Below are 17,964 nucleotides of genomic sequence, written 5' to 3' on the forward strand. Positions count from 1 at the left end.
CTCAGTTGCTTTTAAGGTATCTGCTTTAGTTTCTCTAAGACCAAAAATCATATGTTCTCCCTCATATGTGGACATTAGATCAAGGGCAAACACAACAATGGGATTGGACTTTGAGTACATGATAAAAGCGAGAGCACACAAGGGAGGGGTGAGGATAGGTAAGGCACCTAAAAAATTAGCTAGCATTTGTTGCCCTTAACGCAGAGAAACTAAAGCAGATATCTTTTTTTTTTAACAGTTAAATTTGACTAGAACAGCAAGCCCAAAGAGGATCTGAATCAACAGGAACTGACAGGGCCATTGCAGTTGAAGAGTCAGCATTTGACTGCCTTGTGTGGGATAGACACATTTTAGTGTCAACGTCAGGGTTCTGAGTAATTCTTATTTTCTGACCTGGATGAGTGTGAGTATTTGAAGATAATTTTCCTTTCTGAGTTAAATAGTGGTTGAGCCTTATGGAATGAGTTGCTTCATTTTACTTAAGAAATTATGGCACTTACTGGTTAGACTTAGTAAAACACTGGAGAAAGATGTACAAAGTCAGTATTAGAATTTAAATTACCTATCCAAAGAGGAAATTACGAAATTTAGAATAAGTATAAGATAAAATTAAGAGTTTATTCTCTTATTTTCCAGAAATCACAAGTGTTAATACTTTGTTGTATATGCTTCTGTCTTCTTTGCACATATGTTTATAAACTTGGGATCATACTGATTATAAACATTTTAAATATGATCTATTTTTGCTATTTAATAACACATAGGGAATACTTTCTTATATCATTTATCAATCTTCAGGAACATGATTTTCAATGACTGTATAATATTATGTTTTACCATACTGTCTTATTGGGTACTTAGTTTGTTTCCAGTGTTTCACACTTACCAATGATGCCTTTATCTACCTTTGATTTTTCTTTGTTAGAATAATATCCAAGAAGTAGATTGTCCTACTTCTGGGTTAAGGATATAAATATGTTCTAGTTATGAAGAATGATTCAGAGATCTAATTAGTAGGGACAATAAAATTAGGAGGCTGTTTTTGAGACATAAAAAAACACAATTCATATTAAATGGCTGACCAGAAAACATTTATGTGTTCTGTTAGAAATCCTGGGAGTCTAAGAAAGAGAATACCATGAAGGAAAAATAAAGAACAGATCTATAACAACAGTGTGACCAGATAGGAATGTGAGTGATCAGAAAAATATGACTTAGTAGTCTTTGAAATGAGGTGGAAACCATTGACATAGATGACCATACCAGGTGATACTAAATATTTACAAGATTAAGACCATATAATAAACAGGATGGTCCAACAATCAGGACATTAAACAATGCACGACATTAAACTTACATACACTTAACAAATTTTAGCTTTCACCTGCTGAGATTTCATGTGCTTCACAGAAAATAACAACTAAAGTTTTGTGGTATTGTTGGGGGGACAGTTAGCTCAGTTCAGGTGAGCAGGAAAGATTTTGTTAAAGGAGGTAACTGGGAAAAACACATGTCGAATATCAGGTTTCATGTAATTTATGTTTATTTTGTTGTGCAATTTTAACCTGTAGTTTTTCTACCTATACCTTGACTGGTGAAACATGATAAGAGGCAAACATGCTGTGTAAGCATCATTCCACTGTTTACCGCTCAATATGCAATCCAATCACACCTCTAGCTCTCTAGCTGTAGCCGTTGCTTTCAATTAAATTACCAGACTGACATAAATCTGATTTTGGACTGAATTTCATGTGTTTAAAATACTAAACCACTATTTACCAATCCCTAATGAGAAGCAATCAAATAATTCAAACAGCAGTGCAAATACTTATATTTAACTATAGATAGAGCCAAATTAAACAGAAGTACATCTTTATGAGAAAATATGGGCAAACATAGCTCAAAAATATTCAGTTTATCCTATTCAATAAAAACTGGAAATGTTCAAACCTTTGTTTGGGGTATTGTCAAATATCAAAACTAAATTTCTAGCATATGTGGCTTAAACTCCTGCATAGTGGTTAAAAATCTCTTTTTGACAGTTCCCTAAATCATAAGGAATAGCAACTTACTTCATCCAGTTTTATTACTCCATGCTATCTTTTTTGGTTATTTCTTTCCAGGTTTCCCTTTCATTAGGTTGGGGATATGACAAGATCTGGCTCTGAGTCTTAGTTGTCTATATGTTCCAAGCTCCTGTACAAATAGATCCTTGAAGCTTACTTATTGGATGCATGCTGCACATGGAGGTTTGCAATTTAGAAAAATATCAAGCAATCTAAATGCATCTCATTCTTGAAAAATGCTCTATGGTTATCTACATTTTTTCTTTCTTTTCTTATCTTTTTTCAAACATGGAAAGTAAAATACTTGTCAAACATTTCAATAGTATGCCATGGACTTTCCAAGTTAAATGATAATATTCCATGTGTGGAAATATGGAAGGAAAACAATGAATAGAATCATTAATAAATACTTATTGGAACTTTTCAATAGTGCATTCCATTTTGATATCCACTTAAGACACAAAAATATAATAGAAGTTCCCATAAGGAGTGGAAGGTGTAAAAGAAAAGTATATACAGCATTTCTTAAATTATTTTAAGAAACTGTAGTGTTTTATTCGATAGTCACATCTGTAGCATCATATGACTTCCAGAGTTGCCAGGTCACAAAAAGATAAGAGTATGTGATAACAAACAACCTCTAAACTCTATTGTCTCAAGAGTGACATGTTACTTCCAATTTCAACCAGACTGCAGAGGAGAATGGGAAATTATGTGATGTGTCAAAAAGACAAGTCCTAGGATTGGAGAACATCAATAACTCCAGAATCTGAAATTGGCAAAAACATTTTAAAATATCAAAAAATAAAATTGGTAAGTGCTTATGTTAAAAATTCAGATAGCATAAAAGAATATAAAGTGACTAATAAAATTCTTCTCCTAATTCAGCTATCTTGCATGTAGCCACTTTTAATAGATTTTGTATATCATTGTGGAAATTTTCTATTTTAACTATGTATAAGCACGTAATATTCACACATATGTACTGTAGATAGTACTAAAATAAAATTATGCCACAGATTTTTTCTGGAAATATCTTTATTTGAAATAGTCTATAATGAGCATCTTTTTCTATAAGCATATATGGTATATCTTATTATTATCATTTTATTGTTGTGCTAGGTGGGGATACATTGTAGCATTTATGAAAGTTCTTACAATATATCAAATATGTCAAACTTGAATTCATCCTCTCCAACATTTTCCTTTATCCACTTTCCTCCCATTCTTGGAATAGTTTCAACAGATAGAATTTTTCCATTTACAACATGCATGACATTTTTGTTTATTTAAGATAGCTACACAGGGAGTCTCTTTGACATTCCCACATATATGTGTATTATAACCCAAATTGGTTCATCTATTCTGTTTTTTCTTCTTTCTACCTTAGTCCCGTCCTTATGTTGGTTTCAACAGGTTTAAAAATTCTATATTCCTCTTGTATAAAGAGTACATCAACCATATTCACTTCTTAACTTCCTTTTTTGACGCTCCCCTCTCATATATGACCTCCCCTTAGTGTGACCTGTTTTTCATAATATTATGCTATTTGTATTAGGTCTCTATTCCACATGTGAGAGAAAACATGCAGCTTTTGGCCTTCTGAACCTGGCTAATTTCACTTAAGATGATGTTCTCCAGTTCCATCCATTTACCTGCAAATGACAAAATTTCATTCTTCTTTGTAGCTGAATAAAATTTCATTGTATATGAATACCACATTTTCTTCATCTGTTCATCAGTAGTGGGGCATCTTAGCTGTGGAAGGACAAAGAAGATGGTGATGTCTAGTAGTTAGTTGTCACATATTATTACTCTGGGCCAGTCTCTGTGATAAGCGCTTTACAGGCAGTAACCTGGCTAGTTCTCACAACTTCAGGATGAATGAAATAGGTACTATTATTATTATCATCATTTCACAGAGGAGGAAATCGAGGCATCAAGGCACTGAGGTTAAGAAACTTGCCCAAAAGATATGGTGGAAGTACTGTGTATTCATGGATGAAAATGGAACAGTGAGATCTGTTGAAACTGTTTTAAGAAAAGGAAGAAGGGGATAAAGGAGAAAGCTAGAGGGGGCGAATCTAACTAAGATAAATTGTAAGCACTTTTGTAAAGGTCACAATGTAACCCTAATACAACTATAATAGGCTAATAAATAAAAAGAAAAGAACTTGCCTAAGATCACATAGCAAGGAAGTGACAGAACCAAATAGGAAGCATATACCCCCCTTACCAGAGTATGAGACTTTAAATTTTGATGTACATTTCAAAATTCCTCTAAAATGTTTTAATAGCGTATTATAGAGAGAGGTTCCTGTTTCTCTGTACTTCAAACTAATGAGTTGATTTATGAGTTGATTCATGTGAAAAATTCTCATGTAAAGTACTGTCCATTTGTGAGTACCTCCAGAGCTATGAATTGAAACATGAATAGAAGAGAAATGTTAGACACTTTTGGGAAATTATACTTATTTTGCAAGAATCTCTTGCAGTCACACTGTCTGAGCATAAGGGTTTGACAAGATGTCGAATGACTCACGAGAGCAAGGATTTGTCTTTTTTCCCTTACCTAATCGTGCATTTGCCACTCAGTGGGAGCAGAGTTCCTTTCCAATGTCTGAATCAACACAATACTCAACCATTCAGTTTCTTTTGCTTTGAGATTTAGGGCAGGTAATGAGAAGAAGCATTGCCTTGGATTTTGAAAGACGTTGCTTATACCAGTGGACGTGCAGAGCAATGGGTTGCACAGTGCTGTGGCTGTGTACTGAAAGCCACATGCCAAAGATGTCCATGTGTTCTTTAGTTCCATTATTGTGTGTGTATATGTGTGTGTGTGTGGGTGCATGTATATGTGTGTGGGTGCATATTTTACAGAGCGAGTATTTAGAAATAGAAGAAGAACCAAAATATACTGTCTCTATATTTATGGAGCCTATAGTTGACTGTCAGAAAATTATTAAATTATCATACAACAAAATGTCAGCTGAGTCAGGGAGCAAGCTAGAATAGTACATGGTACTAAGAGAACCTGTTTGTACTCATGAATATCTTCCCCAAGGGACTGATGTTTGAGTAAGATCAGAATGATGAAGAATCCTTGAAAAGTTTTCTTTTGGAAAGGATCACATTCTTCTCCCCTCCCCGTCTCGCCTGGCAGATCTGTTTGAAAATGGGGCAGATGGTCCTGAGAGCCTTATCACCATGATGATTTAGAGAGAGACAATGATGGTTGAAGTTCAGTTGCAGGTAGTGGAGATAGAGTACAGACATATTCCAAAAATGTTTAAGAGAGAAAGTCAATAGGGCTGGTTAGCATGGTAAAAAAAAATTGCTTTGATTTGCATGGTAAGTAGAAAAGTAGTGTCAAAAATCACTCTGTATCCTGCTTCGTGTACACAGCCATTGTTAGCTATGGAATCACAGGGATATCACTGTATTTGGAGGAACAGCATTATGAGTTTGGTTTAGGAGGGAATGAACTCTCAGTGCCTTTGAGAAATCACAAAAATTGTTCACTGTTGAATCCCTGGAACCTAGTGTGGTATCCTACTCTTTGAAGAGTACTAAGACTATTTTTTGAATAATGTAATGAAGACAGATCTTTCTGATTATTTCGGTTACTTTGCCTTTCTTAATAACATTTTAATATTTTATTCATGCAGCTTTTACATCATTCTCAATATTTTTACCTATAATATTTCATCTATTTTTTGACTCTCAAAAGAATTTCCCCTGCATTTTCTATATGTGTTATTATTTCTATAAAGAAAGTTATTTACTTTTTAAATTAATGTACCTAGCTTACCTAGTTCTCAGATTTTTGTAATGAATTTTCAATCAACTCTAGGTTCTTTTAGTTATAGATTCCATTATTTGAAAATGATTTTACCTTTTTATTACTTTACATTAAAAATACTTTAAAACATATATCATTTAATCCTTGTGACCTAAGTTAAAAAAAAATTCTGATGAGCCTCTTCCCCTAGGTAAAGCACCATGCAACAGAATTCCTCTAGAAAAGAGATGGATAAAAATAGTTTATTTCAAAGTTATAATCTTGACACCACATTAATAAAAATCAATTATAAATAATGGATTGATGCATTCTGCAAATGATGCAATGCCTGAAGGGTCATTTATTCATTCATAAATATGCACTGAAAATCTGGCACATGTCGGGAACTATTCTGAGTATATAGCAGAAATGAGAAAACAAGCAAACAAAAAAACCCTTAAAAATCCCTGCCATGGAGGAATTTATATTCTCCTGTGGATGACAGACAATAACCAGTACAAATAAAGGAAACATAGTATGACTTATTACATAGAAATTGTGTTAACACTAAAACAGTAGTGCAGGCTTGGAATAAAAGGTGCCAGGGAAAGATAATGTCATCTTAGCTAGAATGGTAAGTGAAGCCTCCAGTGAAAAGGTAACAGGCTAGAGAAAAAGACAATGAGGGTACACTGGTCACCTAGGAGGTGATTCCAAGCAAGGGGTACATTTTGCGCAATGGCAAAGAAGGATCTGTTCTGTTCTTGGAATTGTACCATGGTGTATGTGCCTGGAGCAGAGAGAAGGGAGAGTAATTGAGTTCAGAGAGGTAATGTGTGTGGTGCTGTGTCTGGGACAGATAATGTAAGACTTTAAAGTCACAGAAAGGACATTGGCTTTTCCTCTGAGTAATTTCAGAAGGCATAGATAGACTCAGATTGAGTCAATCTGAGGGTCAAGCTGCCTGCTCTATTAGGGGTGGACTGGAGGTGGACAAGGATACCCACGAAGACCTTCTTCAACAATCTGCAACAGAAGTAATAGTGACTTTGGCCAAGTTGTTGGTTGAGGAAGTAATGAAGAATGGTCAAATTTGGATATATTTTGAAGGCAGAGTCAGCAGGATTTATTAATTGACTAGATATGAGGTATGAGAGAGAAAGGGAAGTTAATAATGCATCAAAGTTTTTGGCTTGAGTAACAAAAAAAATGGAACTGTTTATTCCATTGGATAAACAATGGGAGATTTTATTTTGGGAGGGCTGGTGATTAGGATCTCAGTAATACAATTAGAGAACAGTAGATTTTTAAGGCCAGGCTGATGAGTCTACCAGGGTTACCACCACACTCCTTCCTCATTTCCAACCCTTAAGATTCCAACTATGACAATCCTCTGAAAAATGAATGGTATTCAAGGCAAATATCAAAATGGTCAGGGGAAAGGAATGATGACATGGGAGATTAGGTATGATGAACTGTTAGGCCACCTAGCCTGTATATTCCTCCTTTTGCTATTTAATTCTAAGATTCCATTTTGTCTACAACCATAGCACTGTGAACGTGCCTGATTTCATCTAAGATTCCATTTTATTTGTATTCTTATTTTCCTTTATGAATCAAGGGTTTTGCTACTAAGAGATTTCAGAGTAATGTATCATAAGACTCTTCATTGCCTGAGCTGTCTTTTGGGACTTGCAAAATCTTGGGTCATGGGATTCCAACCTAAGATTAAAAAAAAAAACTCCAAAGTTTCTGTTCCTTTTTTGTAATTCTCCTAAACACGATTATCTAACTTCTCTAAGTGCCATGACAAAGCAACGTTTTGTGAAGTGTACCTGTATGTAAACTGAAGGTGCTGTTTAAGTGCTTTATAACCAGGTGCTTCAGAAGAAGTAAAATGAGCATTGTTCAGCAGTGAATACTTCGAGGAGGAATTTCACCAATGGTGAAGAGTTAAAATACTTGTGCATGTTGCACTTTTATTGTTTGGCCTGAAAGGCCTTTATGAGCATTATCAATTCTTCTTGGATTATGGACTTGTTCCCTTAGAAATTTCCTCTTCTGATTTTGATGTAGACTGGAGATATAACAAGGTTCAGTAGACTTGATTGTTGGTTGTCATAGGGTAGTTATAACCTTCTCTTATTATGATATTATTTGAAAGAGACAACCCATCTTTCTACCTTTGCATTTATTGCAGGTATGGCAATTGCTTTGGATTCACAAAGGACAACTTGTGTCTGCTGTGCCTGATTGTCTCATCTGAAATATTTTCTTTTCAGTCATCTGAATTCTGAAAAATTGTAGCCTGAAGGTAGGAAAAAGAAGGAAAAAAATGATCAAGTGTTAATTTCTTTGTGTAATGCCTTAAGTGCACAGTACAAGTGAGAGTCACTTAGCATGGGTGATTTGTGAGGGCCGAGCATTAGGTTTGTATCTACGGCAGGTTGAGGAGATTTCACCCCAGTGACTCTGTGTTTGGGGAAGTGTGACTTTGCTTCAGTGCTCTGCCACCCTTATGGAGGCCACACCCCTGCAGCTACCAAGAATTATAGAAGTAGTGGCTTAATGTTCTTCCTATCCAAAGTTCTCCTCCCACCACCTGCCCATCTGAAGCTAGTCCATGACTTCTGCTATATTATCCGCTCAATCGCCCTACAGTTACCTCATCAAAGCTCGTTTGTGATTACTTGTAATGAAATAATTTTATATTAATAACAAATGAACTTCTTAAAGCACCAAAGAGGACATGAAAAAGCTAGCTTTAAGATGTATAATGATTATATATTTTTTTGATTGCCAGTGAACCTGGGGTATATTATGAGCTAAATCAAATCACACTGCTCCTAGAGTAATTTTACAATAAACTCACTTATAATCATATATTTTATCCCCAATTTTAAATTTTAGATCTATTCAACCTAGTTCAACAAGCAATTGTTAAGCCTTACTATGGACCAGACACTATACTGGATGCTGAATAACAGACATGGCTGAGACAGGGTATTTGTCTTCCGGTGCTCACACTCCAGTAGAGAACATTGGTATGTCATGATAACTGGTCAGAAAAATGCCACGTTTTAGGCATCTATTATATGCTCGGTATTCTGCCTGTGGTTTTTTAATCCTTATACTGTGTAAGGCCTGTATTACTTTTCACATTGAACAGAGGAGAAAGTTGACGTTCTTGGAGATCTAGTCACCTGCTCAAGGTGACAGACAGTAAGTGGTAAAGTAGGCTGTAATATTTGCACTGCCATATTCCATAGCTTGGACTGTTATTATGAGCATACTTTCTAGTACAAAGAAAATCCATATTGCTAGAGCAATGTGAAGTGAACTGATGTGCTTTTGTGCCTATTTAGGTGGCATTAATTAGGAAAGTAATTTCTGTAGCATATTCTTATTGTATTTTTCAATTGTTTAATAAAGAAAAATAGAGTTGCTGCATTTTCTTGAAAAAAACAAAATGGGGGTAAAATTATTATATAATTTTAGCAAGCATAAAGAATTTTTTTTTAATTCAGAATAGTCACATTGGGAAGATTACATTGCCACTGTTGAAAAGTTGTTTGCGTCTCCTTTTTTGAAATTTTCTTTGGATTTCTTTTTTCATTCCTCACAGATAATAAATTTTATGATTTAACTTGTTTTTATTTAAAGGAAAATTTGACTAACTTATCATCAAACTTGGCTCTGGATAAACGTCACGTATTTATAAAAACAAAACTGTCCCTCAAAGAGGACACACATTTGCCATTTAATACAATATGCAGGAGGCTTTGATGTCAATTCCACAAAAAACGCTTGAGCAATCCATAGCATCCACGTGCAGTTTTCCAAAGTCACCTTGGAAGTGGACAGCCTGGTTTACTGGTTTGAGTTCTTATATTTTTAATGAATGATTACTTTATACTTACATGTCATCTAGGCAGAATCTACCTTAGTGAAGTAAGAACTTGAAGAGTTCTCTCTCTCTCTCTATCTCTATCTCTCTATCTCGGCTTTACTGTCCTAATTCTTGTCCATAAAGAAGAGAACAGTCAGTTCAGGCAACACTTTTGAAAAGCTCAGAATTCACTTTAAAAAAAGAAAGAGGGACAGAGGAAGAGCAAGAACAAGAAAGAGAAATAATCAAAATGAGGAAGTGATTCCTCTAATTATCAGAAGCAGGAGCAAAGAAACAATGGCTGAAATTCACCTCCCCATGGGGGAATGAATCATCAAAATAACCGGTGGAAAACAAGGTTGTGCAACCTTGATCAGCGTGTGTCACTGGCTGGTGGAATTTTTAGAAAGGCAGCAGTTTGGGTTCATCACTGTGGTTCGTGATTGCACACACCTGTTTGGGGCATGGATTTTGCAACCCCCCAAAAAGGGGAAACTGAACTCACTGCTCCTCCTGAGCTGTGCAAAAAAGCAGAAAACCACAGCTGCTTGAGCAGTTAACAGATATCAGTAAAATACCCATGTTACATAATTAAGGATAACGTTCTTGAAGCTTATGGGCTGGAGGTATTATACTCATTAAAACTTTAGGTAGCAAACCATTTAGTGTTTGCCACACATTTCTAGGGGTGAATTCTATAATAAATGTTTGCAATTAGGTATGCTCTAAGCAGTTTATTAAATAATACATGAAGAAAATTGTTGATGAAATACAGATAGTTCTGAGGTGTGTGCATAAGTGACACAAAGGCCTGGTGATGAACATAAAAGATGTCTTCTTGCTAACTTGGTAACTAGTCATTTTGGGCAGCTCAGTAAGACTGGAAAAGGCTTCATTTGTCAGCTCAGCTTGTCTGTAACCTTAAAGAAATAGGAATTGATGACTTTGGATTTTTTTTCTTTTCTTTTTGAATACGTGGTATGTAGCAATCTTTCTTGAACTGGTAGTCTTGAAGAGGAAGAAGTGCTTTTGACCAGAGCAATGCAAAAATCACTTGCACTTTATTCTGGCAGGGATTGATCACGCTTGCCAAGGAATAACAGGAGTGGATACAGCCAAACATGGCCTAAATCAACATTTTAAAAAATTACACCTTGGCCAAGAGTTGCTGTTATTTATAAGTTGGAAAGGAAAAAGGAAGAGAAGTCTCTCTCAAGAATCACCGAGGCAGGTGTTTGCTCCCTGGGGAAGTAGTAGGAAACCTAAACCTACCCCTGATATAGTAGATGCAAGAAAGAAATTCTTACACTTCTGCATCTCTTTTGATAATCAAGCCAGTGTGTTATCTATGGAAAATGATTTTAGATGATCCTGGGAAGTACCCAGGGAAGAATGACCACTTTCTTTAGCTATTAAGATCTTTTGTTTCCTAATGAACACACACACACACACACACACACACACACACACACACACACACACACACACAAAAGCTGTCATAGAATAAACATGGTATTTGGAGTGCCTTCTAAAACATTCTTGGGGAAGCTAGCAAGGTCGACATTGCTTTTGCTGGTTTGTCTGCTTAGTAGGTAAAGGGGGTTGAGAGTCTGGCAGTTTGCATTGGCAAAAATCACCACTAGACATTTTATTTTAAAATTGGCACTGACCTGGGTGGGGTGAGGGATTGTCAATTTGTTTTTATTTTGAGGCCAGGCATAGTCATAAAGCATGTAGGCCACCTGGAAACTTCAGCCCACATGCACAAGCATGGCTCAGGTCATGACTAGTTTTGCACACTTGGCTAGTGCAGTACTAAATCACAGACTAGAAAGACACTGGCAGACCCATACAGCCTGGAGGCATCCCTGTTGGAAACCAGGCTGGTTCTGAAATTATGATATTGGAAGGGTATCACAGATAGTATATAGGGTAGAAAACATGGTAGCTTTTTCTTTTACTGGGAGGTACCCACAGAACATATTCAGAACATATAACTAGCACATTCTAAAAATCATTCCAATACTAAAAACTTGGTTAGTCCTCTCCTCAACCTCTCTTCTTCCTCTCCCTCTCTCTCTATTATTTTGCTTATAACTTCACTTTTAACCTGTGATAAATTGACTCAGAGTTTTTTTCTTTTTCATGGGTGGGGCCAGTACTGGGGTTTGAATTCAGGTTCTTGTCTGTAACACATGAGCCAGCGCCCCAGCACTTTTTGTTATAGTTTATTTTTCTGATAAAGTTTACCACTTTTTGCCCAAGGCTGGCCTTAGACTATGATCCTCTTACCTCTTCCTCTTTCCTAGCTGGGATTACAGATATGAGCCATGATGCCTGGCTTATTTGTTGATATAGGGTCTCACTAACTTTTTGCCCAGGCTGGCTTCAAATCATGAGTCTCCCATTTGTGTTACCTGCATAACTGTGAATACTGGCATGTGTGACTCATAGTATTGAGTGACAATATACTAAAGTAAGGACTGGGAATGTGGCTCAAGGGTAGAGTGCTTACCTAGCATGTGTGAGGCCTGGATTTGATCCTCAGCATCACAAGAAAAGAAGGAACACATAGACACACACACACATATATGCAGAATTTCTTTAGACATACATTTATATACACATATATACATATATAATATATATACATATATGTAATGTATTTATAAAGTATACATATATAACTCAAGGACCATGCAACCAAAATCCTTATGTGAGCAGGGATTGAGGATCTTACTTTGAAAATCATTGCAATTAGCTGGACTCCGTGGTTCACACCTCTAATCCTGCCAACTTGGGAGGCAGAAATCATGAAGATTGCAGTTCAAGGCCAGCTGGGGCAAAGAGTTTGCGAGACCCTATGTTGAAAATACCAAACACAAAAAAGGGCTGGTGGAGTGGCTCAAAGTGGTAGAGTGCCTGCTTAGCAAGTGTGAGGCTCTAAGTTTAAACCCCAGTGCTGCCAAAAAAAAAAAAAAATCAGTGTAACTAAAACACAGTAATGCACGATAATGTTCTAGGTTCAATCCCTAGAACCTAAAAAGAAAAGAAAAAAAAAGTTGGTAATATGTGAAGAAAAAAAAGTTTACCTAGGCCTCTTATCCAAATAATTGTGAAGAATCCCTCTGCTTTCATTTGTTTCCTGATTCCCCGAATATTCTTTAAATTTTTATAGCTGAAGAAATTTTGGGATTTTTCCATTTTGAAAATATGAGCTCTTTCTTTAGGGAAAATTATATTGCAAATACATTAATTTACCAAGTCACTAGTCTTTTTTTTCTCCATTTATATATATCATTTATAAATCTTAATTGTAGTTCACATTGTTATATGTAAACTTTTAGAAATGATCTTCTAAGAGATATGTAGTGACTTAACTTGGCCTCATGAGTGATTACATTTGTTCACTTTTGGAAATACTCAATTTGCTTGTGATGCTACAAATATGTGAATTGGTTTCAATTTGCCCTTGAGAGTTTTTCAGCTCTTTTCCTGGATTTATATATATATATATATATATATATATATATATATCTGATGACACTATTTACCAAATACACTCTGGTTTCTGCTTGGTAAAGTCATTTGAAGTGATATGAATGTCAAGAGCAAACAAGTGAACCATCCCAATGATGTGCTGAAGCACTTGGCAGTTCTCCTGGTATTCAGGATATGTGTATATTTAAAGATATGTGGACTTAATTACACATAGAGACTTGATGAATTAAATATCTCCCCTGATGGGATTCTTCTTTCTTTTAAGATACATAATATCTGATCATCCACCAAATAGTCACAAAAGTTCTGTTAAGAATGCAATCAGATCTGTACCACCATGTCCCACAAGCTTCCTGATAGTCAATAGCATCATTCATGAACTGATTCAAAAAAAAGGAGCAGAAAAATGAGAATTACCCCCAAAACAGTCACTTAGAAAAGTCCCATAATTATGTCCATTTGAGCATAACCAATATCTACACTAAGTGTCATGTTGCCGAGTCTTCACTCAAAAAGATCAAGATGCAGCATGTATGAGACCAAGGAGAAAATAGTGTTGAAATATCTTGGGTAGCCTCCAAATGATGCAGGTAATTAGCAGGTGTTTATGTTTTTCATTTTTATTTGCCCACAAGTACTGTTTTGAAAACAATAACATAAAGATTTTCATCTTGGCATGTGTCTTTAACATTTGTTTGGATTCAATATACAGATTAATTTGGATTGAAAAATTTCTGATCTGAATTTTTCATTCTTGATGGCCTTCCAAGCTAATATATGGATATTTACAGAGTCCTGGGGTTTTGCAGGTAACCTGTTAATTTCAAGATGTTGAGTTTCTAGTATTTCCCTTTATTTTTTCTCTTGCACTGGAGTTGTTATGGGGGCATAAAGTGTGTGTGTGTGTGTGTGTGTGTGTGTGTAGAAGTATCAACTCACTTTGTGGATTCAGAGATCTAATCTTATTTTCATGGTTTTATTTTAAAAGTCCTTTTCCTTCTCCATCTTTTTTCAAGTGGATAACATAGTTTGTTTAAGTAAAATGAATGAACTACAGGGTATACAGGACATAAAGGTGATTAGGGGGAGAATAATGTATTTTATGATATCTTACTTTCCAAATAGTCATTAGAGTTCATTGTGCTCTTGCAACACAAAAGGGCACATCCATGCACATACATTCTTTACTTGCTCGCTTGCTAACTCAAGCAAAAATTGTCTCTAAGGAATAGAACTGTAAGGCTGCTGCCAACTTCCCCAACATACCCAAGAATTTCTTTATTTAGAAACTTCCCTGAGCTACTTTTTTTAAATCTCTGGAATCTCAGGGATTTTCCCATCCCTCTACATGCTTGAGACGATTTAGGACTTGGTAAACCCCTGTTGGAATCCTCTAACTCTTCTGTTTTATTTTTATAGTGTGGGCAGTGACTGTTCCTATGACAAGGGAGAATGAGATTCCCAACATGCAACACAACACCTCTGTAGGTCACTGTTGGCTAGAGAGGACAATTCTGTGAGCCATTAAGGCCTCCCTTAAGATGCCCTTGAAAATCAAGAGATTTTAATCAAGATTTTAAATCCAGAGCTGTATGAGAAGGGAGGAAGAGCCATATGTGGCGGTATCGACAGACCACTTGGTGTAACCTTGATTGCTTATAGGTAACAGCTGATTTTTGCCAAAAGTCCAAGATAAATGTTTAATCTTTTTTTCTTTAAATCTTAGTAGACATAGTAGGGCTGAATTTTGTTGGTACATTTTCTTTCCACACAGGTAATTTGATTCTTTTTGAACCAGACTATGATCATCTCGGAAGCAATTATGCTAACATTGCCCCTTTGAATCATATGTGTGAAACTATTTATATATATATATATATATTCAAAAATTATATCATACTTACATATTGTGTTTATGATATAAACACACCATTGCCTTTACAATAAAGCACAATGTGCAATTGCAGAAAACTCTTTTTCACTTATGAACATCTCAGTCTGAGATTCACACAAACCACACTTTTGTTTGACTCCAAAATGTGGGTGCCAAATGAATCGACTGCACTAGGCTTATGAACACTACTGCAACTGTGCAGCCACTATTTCTCTACTGGGAGAATTGTTTCAGCAGATAAACCATCTGGCTTGAAACACAGCCCTCTTTGAAAATATTCCCCATTATGTTAGCTCTGAAACAATGTGTACAACTATGCTCCAGTGGAGGACATGGTTAACAGAAATTCAATGTCAAACAATATCTGCTCTGTAATCTTTTGCTAAATGTAAAACAAGAGGTAATAAAAATGCAAGATTTTAATTCTTTAAAGAGTCAATTGTGAGTGAAGTATAAGATGAAGAAAATTCAGGAAAATATTTAATAAGGAACTATAATAGGAGTGTTTAATATAGCGGCTTTTTTCTATAAGGCTCACACATAGAAAATATGGTTCCTTTTGTTATAAGTATCATGAAGATAGCAAATTAATGCTCTGTGTTCGTTAATTTCCTCTTTGCTAAGTGTTTTCAAATATGAGTTGATTATATACGGTAGGAGAATTGTCGGAAGCCAGTATTTATGGAGATTCTGATGTGAACTGGAGTGACTCAGGGTGATTTATGAGCCAGGACCATGATGGAAAAATTAAAACAAATGATATCAGGTAGAAAGTTTACAATTTCTACAACCAGCTAGAGGAAATTTGATAGGACAGGTTTAAGAATCCAAGACAACAAAACATTACAATTATGGAGACAAGCAAAAGGGAAAAATGAATTCAGAATTATATTATTTACATAATTTGAAACTATTTAGAGTGACATTAAAAGAGAAGACAAGAGTGAAGTTATGAGAAAGTTATTGAAAACAATTGAGCATACTTCAAGATTTTGTTTTAATTTTTATGAAATGGAATTTATTCCTGGTTACTTATTCTTCTTTCTAGCTTTTTCCTTCACTATGCCGGTGTTAGCTACACAAACATATATCTCTCAACAAATGTCTCAACTTTATACTTTCAGGGAGCTGTGCTGTTTATTTTTTTCTAGTACTTTCCCAGATGAGAGCACTAGAATTCATAGAGTTAAATCACTATGTCTTTCATTTTATAATTTTATTTTATTGGAAAGTCAAGTACTGGTATTAATCAAAGGCTTCATTCTACATGTTGTGATATCTGAATAATGATGATTCCTAAATAACTGTTTCCAACAAAGAGACCTACTGAATCACACCCATGGACCAAAGGAACCAGGAGGATCCTTGTAGAGGACTAACCTGCAAGGCATTGTAAATCTGGTAGGAGGGCAGAGATTCGTCCTTATGTGGGAGAAAGGCTCTTTTTGAGGGTTAGGATAGCAAAGGGGGGATAGAAAACATTGGGTTCCATTGATATAATAAGTGGTGTATAGTTAGTGAGTGGGATATATATTAATCTGGATTTATTTATTTCTCTTAATCATGTTAGAACAACTGCTCACCAATACTGGGGCCAGTATCAGGTCTGCCCTACAGAAGACAGAATTGACAGAAAATTGGTTTGATCTGATTCTAGTATTGTTCCCTCACAAACAAATTTTCTCTGCAGGTTGGGAAATATACTACATAGTCCTAGAAGCTCTGGGATTCTCTCAGTGCCCTTAGGACCATTAGCTGGAGCAGATACTCTATTAAGTTACATTGTGTCTATGTTTATGACTGGCAACTGATCTCTGGATTATGTCTCTAACAGGAAAAGAACAATCAGCAAATTAATGTATTAGGCTTTTATGAAGTCTTCTTTGGTGAAGGTTAATTATCACTCTGATACTGTAAGGTCTGCTGCAGAGAGCTTCACACATGAGCTTGTGTTTGCATTTCCTATCTTTTTCTCCCTCACCAGTGAGTGAGTCACACTGCTAAGTGGTAAGAACAAATCTTGTTGAAGAGGAAACTGAGATATTGGTAGACATTAGCAGACTCATTGATTATTTAATTTACTAATCCTGTAATTTTATATTCTCAATCTCTCTCTTTCTCTGTGTGTATATATTAATAGTAGCACTCTTGCATTAAAGTTTAAATGTTAAAGTTTGTCTGGAAACATTCAGCTATATTTATAAGATGAATCTTTAATTTTTAAAAGGCAAAATATAAGAAATTTTCATTGTAAAACTTAATGTGATTTTTTTTTAGGGTAATCCAAATTCGATGAGGGAAATATTTTAGGTACATATATACCTAAAATTTAACTCTGTTTTTGGGGTTAACATTTTAATTGAACAAGTTTTTGACACTTTTGTCCACTCATCATATCCTGGTCCTAAGGATGGGACTCTGAGGAAATCTGAGGAGTTCTTGTCCCCTTGGGGCCAGGTAAGGGGACCGTGGTGAATGATTTACTTCTTTGCTGCCTTGTGCATTTCTTCAGGTAAACTATGTCTCTTGACCCTTCTAAACTTGACAAAGAATCATCAGTGCAATTCCAGGTAGGTTCCCTCCCTGTCTTAGATGAAAGAACATGAAACCCAGTAATCCAAAGCAGACTTTATAATCTGATGGTCACCACTGTTTATCCAAGTAAATTAAGCAATAGTTGAAGTTTAAAAAAAACAAGAAATGAAAACCAGCTCCACTAACTGTGCTGAGGTGTCAGTGTGGAGGGCAGGTAAGGTAGATTAATAACAGGCCACTCCTAAGAAGGTTTAGGCTCTTACTGTCAGAGGGTAATAATTAATGATCAAGTGTTAAT

General features: G+C 35.6%; 1 long non-coding RNA gene across 2 annotated transcripts; it reads left to right on the forward strand.

The window, feature by feature from the left end:
- The first annotated feature begins 288 nt into the window (after positions 1-288).
- LOC141422559 (uncharacterized) lies at positions 289-17,377 on the forward strand. 2 transcript variants are annotated; one of them, XR_012447191.1, is made up of 4 exons: positions 289-2,249; positions 2,756-2,879; positions 8,048-8,161; positions 8,758-17,377. It is a non-coding gene; the product is annotated as an uncharacterized lncRNA (long non-coding RNA). The 2 variants fall into 2 exon arrangements; XR_012447190.1 differs by having other exon boundaries at positions 289-2,879.
- Positions 17,378-17,964: the final 587 nt, after the last annotated feature.

This window comes from Castor canadensis, chromosome 4 (genome assembly GCF_047511655.1).
Source record: "Castor canadensis chromosome 4, mCasCan1.hap1v2, whole genome shotgun sequence".
Classification (NCBI taxonomy): domain Eukaryota; kingdom Metazoa; phylum Chordata; class Mammalia; order Rodentia; family Castoridae; genus Castor; species Castor canadensis.